Source organism: Pelophylax lessonae (assembly GCF_965119305.1).
Source record: "Pelophylax lessonae genome assembly, chromosome: 2".
Taxonomy (NCBI): domain Eukaryota; kingdom Metazoa; phylum Chordata; class Amphibia; order Anura; family Ranidae; genus Pelophylax; species Pelophylax lessonae.
The window spans coordinates 673,063,664-673,082,783 of record NC_138769.1 but is presented as its reverse complement, the minus strand read 5'-3'; the positions used below and the strand labels follow the sequence as shown (position 1 = coordinate 673,082,783).

The 19,120-nt window shown below is 41.1% G+C and overlaps 1 protein-coding gene across 1 annotated transcript in view; it reads right to left on the bottom strand.

The window, feature by feature from the left end:
- Positions 1 to 19,120, bottom strand: part of TRPC6 (transient receptor potential cation channel subfamily C member 6) — a 376,611-nt gene that overhangs the window by 55,008 nt on the left and 302,483 nt on the right. The window lies entirely within an intron of this gene.

The following is a 19,120-nucleotide window of genomic DNA, read 5'->3' as shown; positions in this document are numbered from 1 at the left end:
GTATGTGTTCACACATACAGTATCTCACAAAACTGAGTACACCCCTCACATTTTTGTGAATATTTTATTATATCTTTTCATGTGACAACACTGAAGAAATTACACTTTGCTACAATGTAAAGTAGTGAGTGTACAGCTTGTATAACAGTGTCAATTTGCTGTCCCCTCAAAATAGCCCAATATTCAGCCATTAATGTCTAAACCACTGGCAACAAAAGTGAGTACACCCCTAAGTCAGAATGTCCAAATTGGGCCTAATTAGCCATTTTCCCTCCCCAATGTCATGTGACTCGTTAGTGTTACAAGGTCTCAGGTGTGAATGGTGAGCAGGTGTGTTAAATTTGGTGTTCTCGCTCTCACTCTCTCATACTGGTCACTGGAAGTTCAACATGGCACCTCATGGCAAAGAACTCTCTGAGGATCTGAAAAAAAGAATTGTTGCTCTACATAAAGATGGCCTAGGCTACAAGAAGATTGCCAAGACCCTAAAAGTTAGCTGCAGCACGGTGGCTAAGACCATACAGTGGTTTAACAGGGCAGGTTCCACTCAGAACTGGCCTCGCCATGGTCGACCAAAGGGGTTGAGTGCACGTGTTCAGTGTCATATCCAGAGGTTGTCTTTGGGAAATAGACATATGAGTGCTACCAGCATTGCTGCAGAGGTTGAAGGGGTGGGGGGTCAGCCTGTCAGTGCTCAGACCATACACTGCACACTGCATCAAATTAGTCTGCATGACTGTCGTACCAGATCTTTTCTAAAGATGATGCACAAGAAAGCCAGCAAGCAGTTTGCTGAAGACAAGCAGACTAGGGACATGGATTACTGGAACGATGTCCTGTGGTCTGATGAGGCCAAGATAAACGTATTTGGTTCAAATGGTGTCAAGGGTCTGTGGCGGCAACCAGGTGAGAAGTACAAAGACAAGTGTGTCTTGTCTACAGTTAAGCATAGTGGCGGAAGTGTCATGATTTTGGGCTGCATGAGTGCTGCCGGCACTGGGGAGCTACAGTTCATTGAGGGAACCATGAATGCCAACATGTACTGTGACTGAAGCAGAGCATAATCCCCTCGGTTCTGAGACTGGGCCGCAGGGCAATATTCCAACATGATAACAACCTCAAACACACTTCCAAGACGACCACTGCCTTGCTAAAGAAGCTAAGGGTAAAGAAGATGGATTAGCCAAGCATGTCTCCAGACCTAGCTTCTATTGAGCATCTGTCCATCCTCAAATGGAAGTTGGAGGAGCGCAAGGTCTCTAACATCCACCAGCTCCATGACTCCATGATGTCATCATGGAGGAGTGGAAGAGGACTTCAGTGGCCACCTGTGAAGCTCTGGTGAACTCCATGCCCAAGAGGGTTAAGGCAGTGCTGGAAAATAATGGTGGCCACACAACATATTGACACTTTGGGCCCAATTTGGACATTTTCACTTAGGGGTGTACTCACTTTTGTTGCCTGCAGTTTAGACATTAATGGCTGTGTGATGAGTTATTTTGAGGGGACAGCAAATTCACACTGTTATACAAGCTGTACACTCACTACTTTACATTGTAGCAAAGTGTCATTTCTTCAGTGTTGTCACATGAAAAGATATAATCAAATATTTACAAAAATGTGAGGGGTGTACTCACTTCTTTGAGATACTGTATAAATAATAGTCTTGATATAAAGTCCACAAACATAAAAGTGATCCCAGCGTCCATAAAAGTAAAAGTGATCCCAGTGTCCACAATTTTCTCTGTCAATTATGAAGACACAAAATTTGTGACATTAGTCTTCATAGCATCACCACATGATCTGTGATATACCACTCCCCTTTAGTTAAATAAACTCACCAAATATGTATGCCTCTCATAATAATGATTGGCGTGGCATAAAAGTATTTTCAAAGGGACATGCTCTCGTATTCTCCTTAGGTCTTCTTCTACCACCACTTCTTGCTCTTTAAGGGAGCTCTCAGGCATTAAATAATAGAAGAAAAAGAGAAACTCTGATGCAAAACTGTAAAAATGAATGTATTAAAACCCAGCTAAAAATTGCCACTCAATAAGCAAGCAGCAATAAAAAAAATCAGGCTTATTGAAGTTCCCAATGACAATCAAAGCAGTTCTTCGGCCAGACCTGCTACAGAGAATGTTCAAGCGGAGTAAACAGTTTCTCACCCAGTCCCCTGGCTGAATCACATCAAGTGCGTCACTTCCGTATCACCGTCTGACACCACTTGCAGTTGCTGTGCAGCCATGCCCTAATGCATTTCGTTCCTTTTAAAAGGAATCCAGGTTTCCAAAATGAGGTTTGCAATTGTAATCCATATGAGGGGTGGGCAGAAGCCACTGAGAGGTCCAACAAATGTAGGGACCATCCCACCTCAGAGTATCTGAAGGAACGAATGCTTGAATCAGGGCTAGATGAAGAAAATGCCTGGCGCTCCAGACCCAGACAGAGTATATCCGCTAAGTGGAAAACTGGTAGCTAAAACAAAACTGGAGGACCAACCAACTATTCACCATAAACAGGTAGAAAACACAGTAGCAGTAAAAAAAACTAGACCGAAAATGAAATGTGATCAACAAAAAACATTTTTTTTCTGGGCCACATCACAGGAAAAAGCAGATCCTAAAAAGGAACATTTTTAGATAGAGAATCCAAATGAGAGACTAGCCTGTCATTACCAGAAGGATCAAGCCTGGCATTTCTAACCCTTAACTTCAGGAAAAAGAAGGAAAATTAGTTGCTTAGTTACATAGTAGTTGAGGTTAAATAAAGACAATAGTCCATCCAGTTCAACCTATGTAGGCGCGAGTGGTCGTAATCATCTCGTACCCCTTAATGTTCTGATCCTTGAGATGTACGGCCAAGAGTCTTTTGAAAGTAGCCATACTTCCCGCAGAAACTACCTCTTGTGGTAGAGAATTCCACACTCTTGTAGCCCTAAGGCTGCATTCACATGTCAGCTTATAATCGCGGGCAGAACCGCCGCGGTTCCGCCCGCGATTCGGAGATTTATTGCAAATCGCGGGACGCGTAGCGTTGCCCGTTGATTTGCAATAGCCCCCCAAATGCCGAGCGATGTTGCCGCGATTTACGCCCGCCGAATCGCGGCAACATCGCGCAAACAAAATCGCGGGACGCAATACGGCTCCAAAAAAGTACAAGAGCTTCTGTGTTGTAAAGAACCCCCTGTGTTGCCTGAGGTCAAAACGCTTCTCCTCTAATCGCATTGTATGTCATCGAGTCCTCATGCAATCCTTGCGACTGAATAGCATTTTTTCTATGCTCAGATCACCATTGAGGTATTTATAAATTGCTATCATGTCCCCTCTCAGGCGTCTCTTCTCCAGGGAGAATACTGTAAATTAAGCGATTGTAGACGCTCTTCATAATCAAGGTCCTCCAATCCCCTAATCAGTTTAGTTGCCCTTCTCTGGACTCTCTCCAGCTCCAACACATCCCTCCTGAGGACTGGCGACCAGAACTGGACAGAATACTCCAGATGTGGTCGGACCAGAGTTTTATAAAGTGGTAGGATTATAGTTTTATCTCTGGAATACATCCCTTTCTTTATGCAAGCTAATATTCTGCCACCTTTGGCAGCTGCCGCTTGACATTGCATGCTATTGCTTATTCTATCCTCTACCAAGACTCCCAGATCTTTCTCCATTTTTGATTCCTCCAAAGGTTCCCCCCCCCCTAAAGTGTTTTGTGCTTTTATGTTTTTTGTCCCCAAGTGCAAAATTTTACACTTCTCCACATTAAACCTCATTTGCCATGTCGTTGCCCACTCTGTTATTTTGTTCAGGTCATTCTGTAAGATATCTGCCTCATGCTGTGCAGTTATTGCCCTGTCCAATTTTGTGTCATCTGCAAAAACTGATATAGAACTACTGATCCCGTCCTCAATGCTGTTTATGAATAAATTGAACAAAGTTGGTCACAGGACTGAGCCTTGGGGGACCCCACTTACCACCCCAGACCAGTCTGAGTATGCACTATTTATAACCACCCTTTGGACATGCCCTTTTAGCCAGTTCCATATCCAAGAGCAAACCTTGTGGTCGATGCCTGCAGACCTTATTTTATAAATTAAGAGCTTGTGGGGAACTGTATCAAACGCCTTAGCGAAATTCAGGTACACCACATCCACTGGTCTCCCCCTATCTAGCTCACAGCTCACCTCCTCGTATAATGTTAAGAGATTGGTTTGACAAGAACGCCCTTTTGTAAACCCGTGCTGATTACTGCTGATGTCAGACTGACCGGCCTATAATTTCCCGGGACATGCCTCTGCCCTTTTTTGAATATCGGTATCACGTTAGCTTTCCTCCAATCCCCTGGTACATTTCCTGTCATAATACTGTCAGCAAAGATCAGGAACAATGGTCTAGATATAGTTTTACTAAGTTCTTTGAGTACTCTCGGATGTACGCCATCCGATCCTGGTGATTTATTTGTGTTAATTTTATCCAGCCTTTCCCTGATTTCACCCTCTGTTAGCCATAGCGGCAAGTCCTGTGAATTACTGCTAACCATACAGTCATGGTCAGTGTACCCCTCCTTTTTCTGTGTAAAGACTGAGGAGAAAAAAACATTAAGCACGGTTGCCTTTTCAGTGTTCTCTGTAACCATCCTCCCCTCATCGTTAATTATGTGTGCAACATACTCTGCCCTTGTTTTTTTGCTGTTGATATAGTTAAAGAATTTCTTAGGGTTCTTTTTACTATTCTCCGCTATTTGTCTCTCGAAGTTTATATTAGCCATTTTGATTTCGTATTTACTTTTCTTATTTGCCTCCTTGTATTGCTGGAAAGTCGATATTGTAACCTCTGATTTATATTTCTTGAAGGCCATTTTTTTTCTCCTAATAAGTTTTCTAACATCATGGTTTAGCCAGCCAGGTTTGGCTTTGTCTCTTCTAAATGTATTTCCCATAGGAATAAACTGCGAGATGCATTTGTTTATGTTCCTAAAGCATTCCCATTTTTCATCCGTGGTCAGTGTTCCTAGGGTTTGGTCCCAGTTTACCTTTTCCATTGTTGTGCACAATTTGGAAAAGTTTGCCCTTCTGAAGCTTAGGGTTCTTATGTTCCCCTCTTGCCTTGTTATATTGTTATTTACGTTAAATGTGATCATCCTGTGATCGCTAGAGCCCAGGTTGTCCTGGACTCCTACCTCCAAGATTAGGTCTGGGTCATTAGTGATCAATAGATCCAGCACTGCATTTTGTCTAGTAGGAGAATCCACCAACTGAGACATGTAGTTGTCCTGTAAGGTTTCCATGAAGAGACGGGCCTTCTGTGAGTGCGTAGTCCCCTCTTCCCAGTCAATGTGGGGATAATTGAAGTCCCCTAATATGATGACTGCTCCCAGCTTTGCCGCTTTACTCAACGGTGATATATAATCTCAGCTCCACCTCCTCCCTTTGGTTGGTTGGCCTATGACAAACAACCACAATTACTTTTCCCTTTACTTCTTCTCTATGGAGTTCTACCCACACGGATTCTAACTCCGTAATCATCCCTTCCATAATATCATTCCTCTCTATCACCCTTACATTATTCTTGACATAGAGACATACCCATCCCACTCTTTTTCCTACCCTGTCCTTCCGGTACACAGAATACCCTTGGATATTGGCCAGCCAGTCATGTGAGGGGTCGAACCAAGTTTCTGTTATTCCCACAAGGTCAATGTTCTCCTCATGTTCTAACATTTCCAACTCATCCATTTTATTGGCTAGGTTCCTGGCATTTGCATATACCCCTCTTAGATTTGTGGAAGTTGGTAGTGAATGGTGCTTATTTTTATTCCTGTTTGTATTCCTGTTTGGTCTGAGGTTTGCCTGCACAGACCCCCCAATTGATGTTTCGGATCTACTGTCGCTGCTGACCCTAATAATACCTTCTGTCTTTTGCTCCCTCCTGACTGACTCTACTTCTGACTGAAAAGTTTGTCTGATCAGTCAACCAATCTCACAACCATGTGTGTGAATCCCTCACAAAATAGTTTTCCAATAGTTAGATTAGAATGACCCAGAAGGCAGGTAGAAATAGAAAGGTTATAAGCCTGCATCCTCCTAAGGGAGAGGGTAAGGTGATAATACCAACTGCACAAAGTATAGGCAGGAATGAGGATATACATTAACCCAGATTGGTGAATGTGACACCCAGTGAGTTCTATGTCCTGGCTGTCTAGAGGAATAGAGGACCCTCTAGTGATGAATATTGCTTTCCAAGCAGAAATAGAGAGACACCCAAGTGCTGAACCCTCACCCTTCAATGCACAGATTGCCCATTAGACGATCCCGCAGACCCTATGAGATCATATTGATGTCTTATCTAGAGACCAAACTCTATAACATAAAGGAAAAGTCCAAATAGGACAGAGAGATGGTAAAAGAAGGGCATCCTCTGGCAATCCCTTAAGCCCTGAAAGGGGAAGGCAGGAAAAAGTCTGCTATACATAGAGAATAGGTCACAGCCAGGTGTACAGTGAGTGGACTTCCATAGCCAAGACTTCAGCAAAACAGCCCAACTTGATGGGAACCCCTGTTTCCAGCACTAGACACCTGGCAATTCACATTTAGGCAAGGTTTACAAATGATAGTATGTTCAGCATTGCTCGAACTGTAAGAGCCCAGAAAACTGATCCTCTTTAAAGAGGAACTCTTGAAACAGCAGCCTTTTCCTCTAAATGCAAAACAGCACACGCTGCATTCACCAGATCAAAAACAACCCCTTGTAAATTTGAGAAGAGGCTCCATAACACAAAGGAAGAGTCCAAATTGGGCTGAAAGATGGTACTAGAACGGTGTCTTCTGGTAATCTCACAAGCTCAGAAAGGGGAAGCCAGGGAAAAGTCTGCCATACAAAAGGAAGAGGTGAAAGGTCCACAAGGATTGGACTCCATGTGCCAAGACTTAGGCTGAACAATCCTGTGGAATCATAACCATGAGCTACCAGCACTAGACACCTGGCAATGAGGTTTGCAAAAAATAGGATACTCAGCATTGCACTGTAATAATATAGAAAACAAACCCTCCTTAAACAAGGTTTCCTGAGCACTCCACAATGGAGAGGCCAGAAAAAGGCATTAGGGTGGACACAAGCATCAGTGCTAAGAGCTGAGTTTGGAAATGCTGGAGGAAGTTGAAGGGTCAGGTACTCACCAGGAAAAAGAGCAGCAGAAACTTACTTTTGCTGACCTTGTAAGTCTAGAGTTACCTCTAGAGTAGGATAGGGCTGAGAAGTGTCAAGCATTATAAAGGGCATAACCAAATCTGAGGGTAACGGACTCGCTTGTGGGAAGGAGTGCAAATCCGGGGGAGTATTATTTCCCACGGATAGGTTCTTGCCAAAGTGGGAATCAGATGTCTCAGGATGCAGGGAATCCAACCAAAACTGGAAAAAATCACAATGGGGTGCAGTAAAACCGGTAGGGTGAAGGCAGCTGAAGGAGATGCCCAAGTTGAAGGTCTAAAAGTGAAGACTTAAATTGAAGCTAAGCTCAACTCCACTTCAGCAATAAAGTATCCACAAGCACCCTTGCTGGCCGCTAACATCTTCAGCCAGTCTTCTGGATTGCGATCTTTGGCCATTTTGATTGGTGGGGCCAGATTGACATCACTCCCAGGAGTTTATTCATTTGGCAGATGCTGAAGTTGTACACTGCATGTGTGTAGCTCAGGGTACATTGTGAACAAGCCGATAAGAACACTTTAAAACAGAGGAGACATAGGAGTTGATTTACTAAAGGCAAACAGACTGTGCCCCAAGGCTCAGTGAATTCAGTGAAGCTCTGCTGATTTCCATAATCCAATTGTGTGCAATCAAAAATGCTGTTTTATTATTTTTCTTGCACCCAATTGTGTATTCTTTACAAAGTAAAGCTTTACAACATTCACTAAGCTCCAGGGTAAAATGAGTGCAACTTCACTTGCAAAGTTCACAGTCTATTTGCCTTTAGTAAATCAACTCCACAGTATGGGTCCTTTCACACGGCCGCTCCGTGTGTCTGCAAATCATCCCATCCGTTTGCGGATGATTTGCGGACATAATGTAAGTGAATGGCACTGCGGATGTCAGCGGAATACCATCCGCTGACATCCGAGTTTCCTCCTTTCAGTTCTGTTCCGTTTTTTCGAATGGAACAGAACCCCATTTTTTCTTCCGTGTAAAAAACGGAAAGGAAGGAAAATCGGATGTCAGCGGTGTCATCCGCTGACATCCGCAGTGCCATATACTTACATTATGTCTGCATATCATCCGCAAACGGATAGGATGATATGCGGGCACACGGAGCGGATGACAGAAATGTCATCCGCTCTGTGGAAAAAAAAAAAAGTCCCGCAGCGGACCTTTCACACGGAGCTTTCCCGGAACTGGGAAATGGTCAGAGTTGAGGGAAGGATGGATGGTGCTAAATACAGGGATATTCATGAGCAAAATCTGTACCACTCTGTGCATGATTTGAGGCTAGGACAGAGGTTCACCTTCCAGTAGGACAATGACCCTAAACACACTGCTAAAGCAACACTTGAGTGGTTTAAGGGGAAACATGTAAATGTGTTGGAATGGCCTAGTCAAGGCCCAGACCTCAATCCAATAGAAAATCTGTGGTCAAACTTAAAGATTGCTGTTCACAAGTGCAAACCATCCAACTTGAAGGAGCTGGAGCAGTTTTGCAAGGAGGAATGGGCAAAAATCCCAGTGGTAAGATGTGGCAAGCTCATAGAGACTTATCCAAAGCGACTTGGAGCTGCGATTTCCGCAAAAGGTGGCTCTACAAAGTATTGACTTTAGGGGGGGTGAATAGTTATGCACATTTACTTTTTCTGTTATTTTGTCCTATTTGTTATTTGCTTCACAATAAAAAAAAAATCTTCAAAGTTATGGGCATGTAATGTAAATTAAATTATGCAAATCCTCAAACAATCCATGTTAATTCCAGGTTCTGAGGCAGCAAAATATGAAAAATGCCAAGGGAGTGAATACTTTTGCAAGGCACTGTATTCTGAATCAGAGATAGTAAAAGTAGACTCAAGCACGCTTTGAGTTGAAGGCCCAAATGGTAGAGCTAGACTTTAAAAATTAAAAAAACTAAAAATAACCAACTAAGTTACAATGGGGGACTCAGAAAAGTGAAGACTGCTTTGTTAATGCTAGTGTGTGACAGACTGCATCATGAATAAATAGGAAAAAAAGGCTCTAGCCTTTGGCTAGTGGTTTGGAGGAAATCCTTTCCAGCATTATATTGTATTCACTCAGGAACCTTTTGGATTCACATTAAATGGACTATTAACATGAAAGCATTTCATCATGATGATCATTTAGCTGATTAGGACTGGATGGCCTCTTAATAACATTACACAATTGCTTTTTTTTTCTCACTATTGTAGGTTTATTGATATACATTGTGGGTTAGTGCCTTTTTTTCATTTATTCTTTTTGCTTAGAACCACTGGTTGTTTAAAGAGGCAGCTGCTTATGTAAAAATATTCACTTGTGTGTCAGGGTGTTACACCTAGTGCTCACTATCTAATCATTTAAGAACACACTGCATCATATATGTCATTTTAAATTTTGTCTTTAGTATCACTTTAAACCTGGAGTTTTGCTTTAACAATCGCAACACTGTCCTTCACTATACTGAGAATGCTATAACAATTGGTAAAGAGCTTCTTTTTAGGGGGTTTTTACGTAATATAGATCTGTTGTTGGTTCTCTCCAAAGAGGACATGCTGTGGATATCTGCTACTTTGAAGTAAGATGAATGGAAAATCTTCAACAATGGAAGCAAAGAATTCATGAGAACATGGTGCTCAGTATCTGAGACATGGAGTACTTCAGATGAAATGAAACATAAAACTCAGGCAGAATTTTAGGCTTTTCAAAAAGCAGTCTGTACCAGCCCGAGTGACTTTCTGCAGGTTCTCCAAGAACTAAAAGTTGTAAAAATGTCCCTCCTGTCCATTGCTGGATCTCATTAATGAACTGCTCCCGGCCAATTTTATGGTGTCCACTAGGACTACAGATTTTTGTAGTCTTATACTTACCAACAATAAAACAGTATATTCCATAGAATGACTAGAAGGATGCATTGTGTTTTTGATTGCATTGTGTTTTTGATTGCTTAGTAGAAGTAGTGAATTATTTGGGATAATTGTAGCACTACCCCCCCCAAGGAGCCGCTGGTTAAGGCAGGTTCCCTGTTCTTTGCCTCAACCTTCTCAAGGGCCTTATCCCCTCTGACACACCAGGTTGAGCAAAAACCAAACAAACACAGTGAAACACGGCAGATAATTCCTATCACCCAATAACCATGCTATCTTGAAAACAGGAAGCAAGCACTTAGCAAGGATAGACGTAATATATTATTACTCAGTACAGTTGATAACCAAGCAAGTACTAATAAGTTAGCAAATGTGGTAACACACTCCAGCATGCAGAATGGCTAACAGTGATGACTAGGCATAAATGGCATACACTTTTAAATCAACATAAACAGTAGCAATGTTACTTAGTAGGCAATAGTGGACAGTAATAAGATTTGATCTAACAGTATAGGAGCTTCACTGCCAGTGTGCCCTAATGGCGGCTGTGCTAGACCTAAACGGACTGGGTAGGCATGATCAAATCTGAACATCAAAAACAATGAAAACATAAAGAGGGAACAAGGGAAACCTGCAAGATGGATGATGCAAGGGGCAGTCCTTAAAGAGGAAGTAATGCACTGCCTTTTTTTTGTTTTTCCTAACGGTAAAAACGGTACATGTTTAGGAGCCATTTACAGTACCTATAGGTAAGCCTCATTATAGGCCTACCGATAGGTACAAACAATCGATGGAAGTTTACTTCCACTTTAAAGGTCATCTTCTGTCAGCTAACGTTGGGGCCCTTTAAATTAGTGTTGATGCACTTATGGTGCTCCTTTAAAGCCTGTATGCAGTAAGATGACAGCAGGGGCAATAAAGTTCAGTGCAAGGTAAAATAAGAGTAATAGAGTGAACAGTAATAGAGATAATAAGATAATATTGGTGTGATTGAACCACAGCTCAGACATGGTAATAGTGCGGGTAATGGTGTGGTATGGACTTGAAGGTAATGAAGTACACAATTGTTACAGAGGAATGCGAATTGGGTGCTAAAACTGTCCTCTCAGCAACTTGGCTACTGCTAACAGTACAAAGCAGGCCAGCAGCCCTCTCAACAACTTCCTGAGGTGGGCGTAGGCTCTTGTAGTGGAAGGGGCCCCTTCAGTCCTGTACTGGTGCAACTAAAACAGCAAGAGTGAAGAATCTGGTGAATGCTCCAGTCTCTCAGTGGTAATCCCACAAGGTTAACGAGACTGACAATGCTGCTGATTCACTGGCAATCCCACTCTCAATCTCAGGCTCTTTAGGAAAGCCTCTGTCTCCTGCTCACACAGACAACTCTGGATGCATGGACTCCTGCGGAGCCAAGAGAGCGGGCTTTCATGGTCTATTCAATAAAAAGCTCTCCCTAGCTCCTCCTACTCATGCGGAGTCTATTGGGGCCTGCACTTCAGAGAGTACGTTGTACCAATACATAGCTGCAGCATAGAACTACCCCTCCTAGGATTCCAGTCGCTCTGCATTGTCGTCTAATGGTTCCCTAAACCAGTGTTTCTCAACATTTTTCAGTCAAGGCACCCTATAAAATTATGGACAATCTTGAGACACCCTCAAAAATTATGGACAGTCTTGAGGCACCCCATTCTAAAATGTAAAAACTATTCTGATAATTTTACATAATGCAGCACCATCAATACATGTAGGACACCCAACGTTAGAGGGGATTTATTCTTCCACAGAAAATACACTTTTTCAAACTGGTACTGACTAGTATTCCAATCTTTCTTTTCTCTCTCAGTTTTGAGACCCCAAAGCTGATGGAGAGGGGCAAGGGAGGGTCAAACAAGGATGATATGCAGGTAAATGCCATCCTCCTTATCAACAGATAAAGTCATTGGTCGTTAGGAGGTTAGCAGCTAGAAGGTTATAATGGTGTACAATGGAAACCTGTGGCTTTGTGTAACTAAAAGGCAGGTTTCATTCACCCACTGGCTTATATACAATTTTGGGGTACATTTTAGGCATTTTGCCAAGGCACCCTGAAGAAACCTCAAGGCTGCCCTAGACTTGGATCTCCCCCTGCTGGCCGGAGAAGGGTCGTGCAATATAACCTTAACATTACAAAGTGGAAGTAAGCACCAAAGACACAGCAAAGGTAACTTAGAGGACTTTGTACAGGAATGTCTATGAAAGATGTTGCTGAGAACTGTTCATCTGTTATATTTGATTACTTCAGTAAAGAACTTTATTGTTAAAGCGTTTGTTACCACATCACTTCATATTCCCAATATGCACTTGCTGTACCATGTACTTCTATGATAAAGTATCCTGTTCTCTTTGTATTATTCCTTTCAGAGACAATTGAGTACTGTCCGTGATACTTTTTTTATTTGCACTAACATACAATTTTTCAGGACAAGCTTTCGGGGTATGTCCCCTTCATCAAGATCCAAGCAGTACTGATCCACAAAATGTTAGCAGCATGGTAAAGAAACACAAAATCTCTGAGCCAAAGGAAAAAAAAAAAAAAAAAAAAGGAAAATAAAAAAAAAACAAACAAACATAAGTTTAACTGGCATTGTAATAAAACTAGCTTGATTAGTGAGATAAGATAGAGGGAGAGTTGAAGACAGGGGAAGGTGGGGGGGGGGGGGAAATAGTCAAGGAGGGGGTCGTAAAACTGTAGGATAATGAGAAAGGAAACCCATATCTAAGTTTAAGCCGTTATTTTTTGTGTCAAAAAGAAGTATCATTCTTAGTTCAAAAGTTTTCCTTTCCTGCATGGTTCTGAAATTCCCTTTAAGAACTAAAACATTGAGGTCTTCTATAGTGTGGTCCGGTTGTGAAAAATGATGTCCCACAGGTGTACAGAAACTATCTTCTTTATGTTCCTTGATGGTATGTCTGTGCAAATTCATCCTCGCTTGCAACTTCTGTCCTGTTTCGCCTACATAAGATCCTTTGCTACATCTTTTGCATTGGATGAGGTACACAACATTACTGGAGGTGCAGTTGTATGATCCCATAATACTAAAGGTCCCATTTGTGTGTGTGACACTTTTAGACAGATTGATCTGGTTGCACAGTTTGCAGTGTTTTTTATGGCAGGGTTTGCTCCCATTATTTGCGACTTCATAATCAGAATGAAGTTTCCTGCTGATTAGTTTATGTCTGAGGTTGGGTGGTTGTCTGAAAGCCAGTATTGGAGGTTGTTGGAATATTCCTTTGAGAGTTTCATCTTCTGCTATGATGGGTTGTAAATCTTTGATTATCTTTCTTATCCCTTCTAGTCCTGGATTGTATGTGGTGACTAGAGGCACACGGTTATTTGTTTTTTTCTCTTTGTATTGGAGAAGATTTTCCCTTTGGGTTTTCAAGGCTGTGTTTATGCCGGTGTTGATGGTTTTGTCTTTGTAACCTTTCTTACGGAAGGAGTTTGCTAGTGTTCTGAGATGTTTATCTCTGTCTTTTGGGTCTGAACAGATTCGGTGGTATCTGATGGCCTGGCTGTGTATAATGGCCCGTTTAGTGTGTTGGGGGTGAAAACTGGAACTGTGGAGATAGCTGCATCGGTCAGTCGGTTTCCTGTATATCGAAGTATGAAGCTTGTCATCTCTGATATATACTGTGGTGTCTAGGAAGTTAGCATGCCTGCTAGAATAATCCATTTTAAGTTTGATAGATGGGTGAAAGGTGTTGATCAATGAAAAAAATTGTTTGAGATTTTCCTCACCTTCTGTCCATATGATGAAAATATCATCAATATAGCGATAATATCTGTATGGCTTATGTTGTATGCTGTTCAGGAATTTGTCCTCCAGATCAGCCATAAATAAGTTTGCATACTGGGGTGCCATTTTACTTCCCATAGCAGTACCCATACACTGGAGATAGATGTCGTTATTGAAAGTGAAGTAGTTGTGTGTAAGAATGAATTCGATGAGCTGTGTAACATCCTCAGCACTGTATTTGTGATTTGGTGAGGATGATAAGAATCTGTGACATGCAGCCAATCCATCCTTGTGAGGGATGTTACTATACAGCGATTCTACATCCATAGTGACTAGAAGTGTATTTGGTGGTAATTGTTGTATATTGTTAAGCTTGTTAAGAAAGTCAGTAGTGTCTTGAAGGAAACTCACAGTATTCATGACTAATGGTTTTAAAATATTTTCTACAAGGCCTGAGATATGTTCAGTAAGTGTATTCATACCTGTTATGATGGGTCTGCCTGGATTTCCTGGCTTGTGAATCTTGGGCAGCATGTAGAAGTCCCCAATTTCTGGATTATCCGGAATAGCATTGATAAGTTCTGAATGTAGGTGGGTTGGTGTAGTTTTAATGAGACCTTTTAATTGCTTAGTAAAATCATGGGTTGGATCATAATCCAGTTTTTTATATAACTGGATTATGATCCAACCCATGATTTTACTAAGCAATTAAAAGGTCTCATTAAAACTACACCAACCCACCTACATTCAGAATTTATCAATGCTATTCCGGATAATCCAGAAATTGGGGACTTCTACATGCTGCCCAAGATTCACAAGCCAGGAAATCCAGGCAGACCCATCATAACAGGTATGAATACACTTACTGAACATATCTCAGGCCTTGTAGAAAATATTTTAAAACCATTAGTCATGAATACTGTGAGTTTCCTTCAAGACACTACTGACTTTCTTAACAAGCTTAACAATATACAACAATTACCACCAAATACACTTCTAGTCACTATGGATGTAGAATCGCTGTATAGTAACATCCCTCACAAGGATGGATTGGCTGCATGTCACAGATTCTTATCATCCTCACCAAACCACAAATACAGTGCTGAGGATGTTACACAGATCATCGAATTCATTCTTACACACAACTACTTCACTTTCAATAACGACATCTATCTCCAGTGTATGGGTACTGCTATGGGAAGTAAAATGGCACCCCAGTATGCAAACTTATTTATGGCTGATCTGGAGGACAAATTCCTGAACAGCATACAACATAAGCCATACAGATATTATCGCTATATTGATGATATTTTCATCATATGGACAGAAGGTGAGGAAAATCTCAAACAATTTTTTTCATTGATCAACACCTTTCACCCATCTATCAAACTTAAAATGGATTATTCTAGCAGGCATGCTAACTTCCTAGACACCACAGTATATATCAGAGATGACAAGCTTCATACTTCGATATACAGGAAACCGACTGACCGATGCAGCTATCTCCACAGTTCCAGTTTTCAACCCCAACACACTAAACGGGCCATCATACACAGCCAGGCCATCAGATACCACCGAATCTGTTCAGACCCAAAAGACAGAGATAAACATCTCAGAACACTAGCAAACTCCTTCCGTAAGAAAGGTTACAAAGACAAAACCATCAACACCGGCATAAACACAGCCTTGAAAACCCAAAGGGAAAATCTTCTCCAATACAAAGAGAAAAAAACAAATAACCGTGTGCCTCTAGTCACCACATACAATCCAGGACTAGAAGGGATAAGAAAGATAATCAAAGATTTACAACCCATCATAGCAGAAGATGAAACTCTGAAAGGAATATTCCAACAACCTCCAATACTGGCTTTCAGACAACCACCCAACCTCAGACATAAACTAATCAGCAGGAAACTTCATTCTGATTATGAAGTCGCAAATAATGGGAGCAAACCCTGCCATAAAAAACACTGCAAACTGTGCAACCAGATCAATCTGTCTAAAAGTGTCACACACACAAATGGGACCTTTAGTATTATGGGATCATACAACTGCACCTCCAGTAATGTTGTGTACCTCATCCAATGCAAAAGATGTAGCAAAGGATCTTATGTAGGCGAAACAGGACAGAAGTTGCAAGCGAGGATGAATTTGCACAGACATACCATCAAGGAACATAAAGAAAATAGTTTCTGTACACCTGTGGGACATCATTTTTCACAACCGGGCCACACTATAGAAGACCTCAATGTTTTAGTTCTTAAAGGGAATTTCAGAACCATGCAGGAAAGGAAAACTTTTGAACTAAGAATGATACTTCTTTTTGACACAAAAAATAACGATTGAACAGACAAGGAGTCACTGCTCAAGGTGGTGTTATTGCCTGATGACTCACACAGGTGCATGCCCCGGCTCGCCTCCGTGAAAACTTGATAAAAGAAAAGGAATTGGCAGCACTCCAGGTTGAGTCAAAATCCAGATTTATTGACTTGACATCCAAATATGACAATCGTGACAAGGTAGACGCGTTTCACACACTGACTGTGTGCTTAATCATTACAAAGAAAAATGGATATAACATCTCAATATATACACACACAAAAATCCAATCATCAATTAAAAAACAGGTGATACAAATAAGGGTTAAACCATTTTCCTAATTACCGAGGACACTGATAGACCCATAAAACATCTATGTGAAACCAGTGAAAAATCAAATGTGAATGCTGTGACACAATTGTGTATGAAAAAATATATAAGTGCAAAAAATCTGATAAAATCTAAATATCTGTAAACTATGTGTGAAAATTAAATGTATTGTGATTAAAGATATGGATAAAATTACCATTGTTTAATAATATGTGTCAATTATAAAATGAGAATAAAAGCTCAAAAAAAAAAAAAAAATGCACAAAAAATATACAAAAATACAAGGAATAGTGAATATATATATTGATATCTGTACAATCCGATTATGTGAATATAAAACTATGAAATAGTTTGTTATTAAATTTTCAATTTTAAAAATGTTTTTTGTCAAATATATAAATCCATTCGTGCATATTAGTTGTATGGGTCAGAAGAAAATCGATCGTATGACATACACAGACCAAACGATATATGTACAATAAAAACAATTTCGAACAATATAGTTTTTAGAACAAAATAAACACATATGATCCTGTGTATATATGCATCAACCGGTCACCCATAAAAACAATTACAATCATATTGGGGTGACTGGAGAGAGATATATAGTTCGAGGAGATCAAGACTACATACATCAGATTATAACACTAGATACTGAACAAGATAGAGGATCCATACATGGTAAGATCTAATTGTAAATAATCCATAATTGGAAGGATAAGGGATCCACACATGGTAGATTTTTTCAGATTTTTTGCACTTATATATTTTTTCATACACAATTGTGTCACAGCATTCACATTTGATTTTTCACTGGTTTCACATAGATGTTTTATGGGTCTATCGGTGTCCTCGGTAATTAGGAAAATGGTTTACCCCTTATTTGTATCACCTGTTTTTTAATTGATGATTGGATTTTTGTGTGTGTATATATTAAGATGTTATATCCATTTTTCTTTGTAATGATTAAGCACACAGTCAGTGTGTGAAACGCGTCTACCTTGTCACGATTGTCATATGTGGATGTCCAGTCAATAAATCTGGATTTTGACTCAACCTGGAGTGCTGCCAATTCCTTTTCTTTTAACAAAAAATAACGGCTTAAACTTAGATATGGGTTTCCTTTCTCATTATCCTACAGTTTTACGACCCCCTCCTTGACTATCCCCCCCACCTTCCCCTGTCTTCAACTCTCCCTCTATCTTATCTCACTAATCAAGCTAGTTTTATTACCATGCCAGTTAAACTTATGTTTGTTTGTTTTTTTTTTTTTTCTTTTCCTTTTTTTTTTTCCTTTGGCTCAGAGATTTTGTGTTTCTTTACCATACTGCTAACATTTTGTGGATCAGTACTGCTTGGATCTTGATGAAGGGGACATACCCCGAAAGCTTGTCCTGAAAAATTGTATGTTAGTGCAAATAAAAAAAGTATCATGGACAGTACTCAATTGTCTCTGTCACAAGTGCACTAATACGGCTAAAATTACCTCAAGTATTATTCCTTTATGAGAAATCCCTGGTGTTCCTGCTGGACCCCTTGCTTTCCTAATAAAAACTGACCGCACTAAGCAGGAGAACACCCTGTGGTCAGTTCTGTAGCTATGCTAGAGTGTACTCTCCTCCAATGATCTGAGTTTTCCTGACACGCCCCTGCTGCACAGCCATTCTCTGTGAAGCTTAGTTTACTGCTGCTTCTCCTCCCCCAGCTCCTATGCAGCTGAGAACAGGGAATGTGATCACTTATAAAAAAATTTAAAAAGGTATTCATAATTTTTTTTTCATATCTATACAAAAATTTTTTGCATTTCATTTATATTTTAAACTGAATAGGTTGATTTACAAGGTGATAGTTTACAATCACTTTAAGTTAATCTGCCTGATTTTTAGACACTAAAGGGGTGCATGCATGGCATATTAAAGAACAGGGCTTGGAAGGGGGATGAAGAGAAGTCAGTGTGAACACTTTACGAAAGGTCTAACCGGCAGTGGAAGGAGAAGAGGCTATATTTCCACTGTTATGGACAACCGGAGTAATTGGTGGATGCTTAAGCAGCCAGCCAGCGAGAGTCTTGGTGACATGGCATAGGTGGCAGAGGGCCCTGGTAGAGGGTGGGTTTGCGAGTTTGTCCTTCTCCCTAGCGACAGGTGTCCCACATTGTCACTGATGAGAAGTGAGTGAGAGACCTCGGGAATGAAGAAGCTCGGGAACATGTGAAGAGATGATCTCTTGTGTCAGGGAGAAGTGTCATAGTGTCACTTGGAGTCAGGTGACACATCAGGCTGTGCTGGTGGAGTGGGGTACAGGCTCCGTGGTATCCACTCGGAAATTGCTGCATCCATTGGGAGAAGTCACGGGAAGTGAAACATACGTAATAAGTTAATTGTGCAAAAGGAACTGTCAAGCCTCTAAATCTGGTTGCTGCCTTAACACTATATCTTCACCGCAGCCTCAGCCTGTAAGTGCAGGCATTAGCGAATGTTGTACTGTGACTGTACTGGGGGGCGGAGAGTTACCAAACATAAGGGTAGGAGTGCGCTTGCTTCTAAGTCAGAGCGATGCCTTAATGATGATTTCACGTGTTGGCAGTCTCCGCATGTAAGTGCAGGGATTTGCGAGTGCTACTAGTGAGTCCCCAACTGGTTGC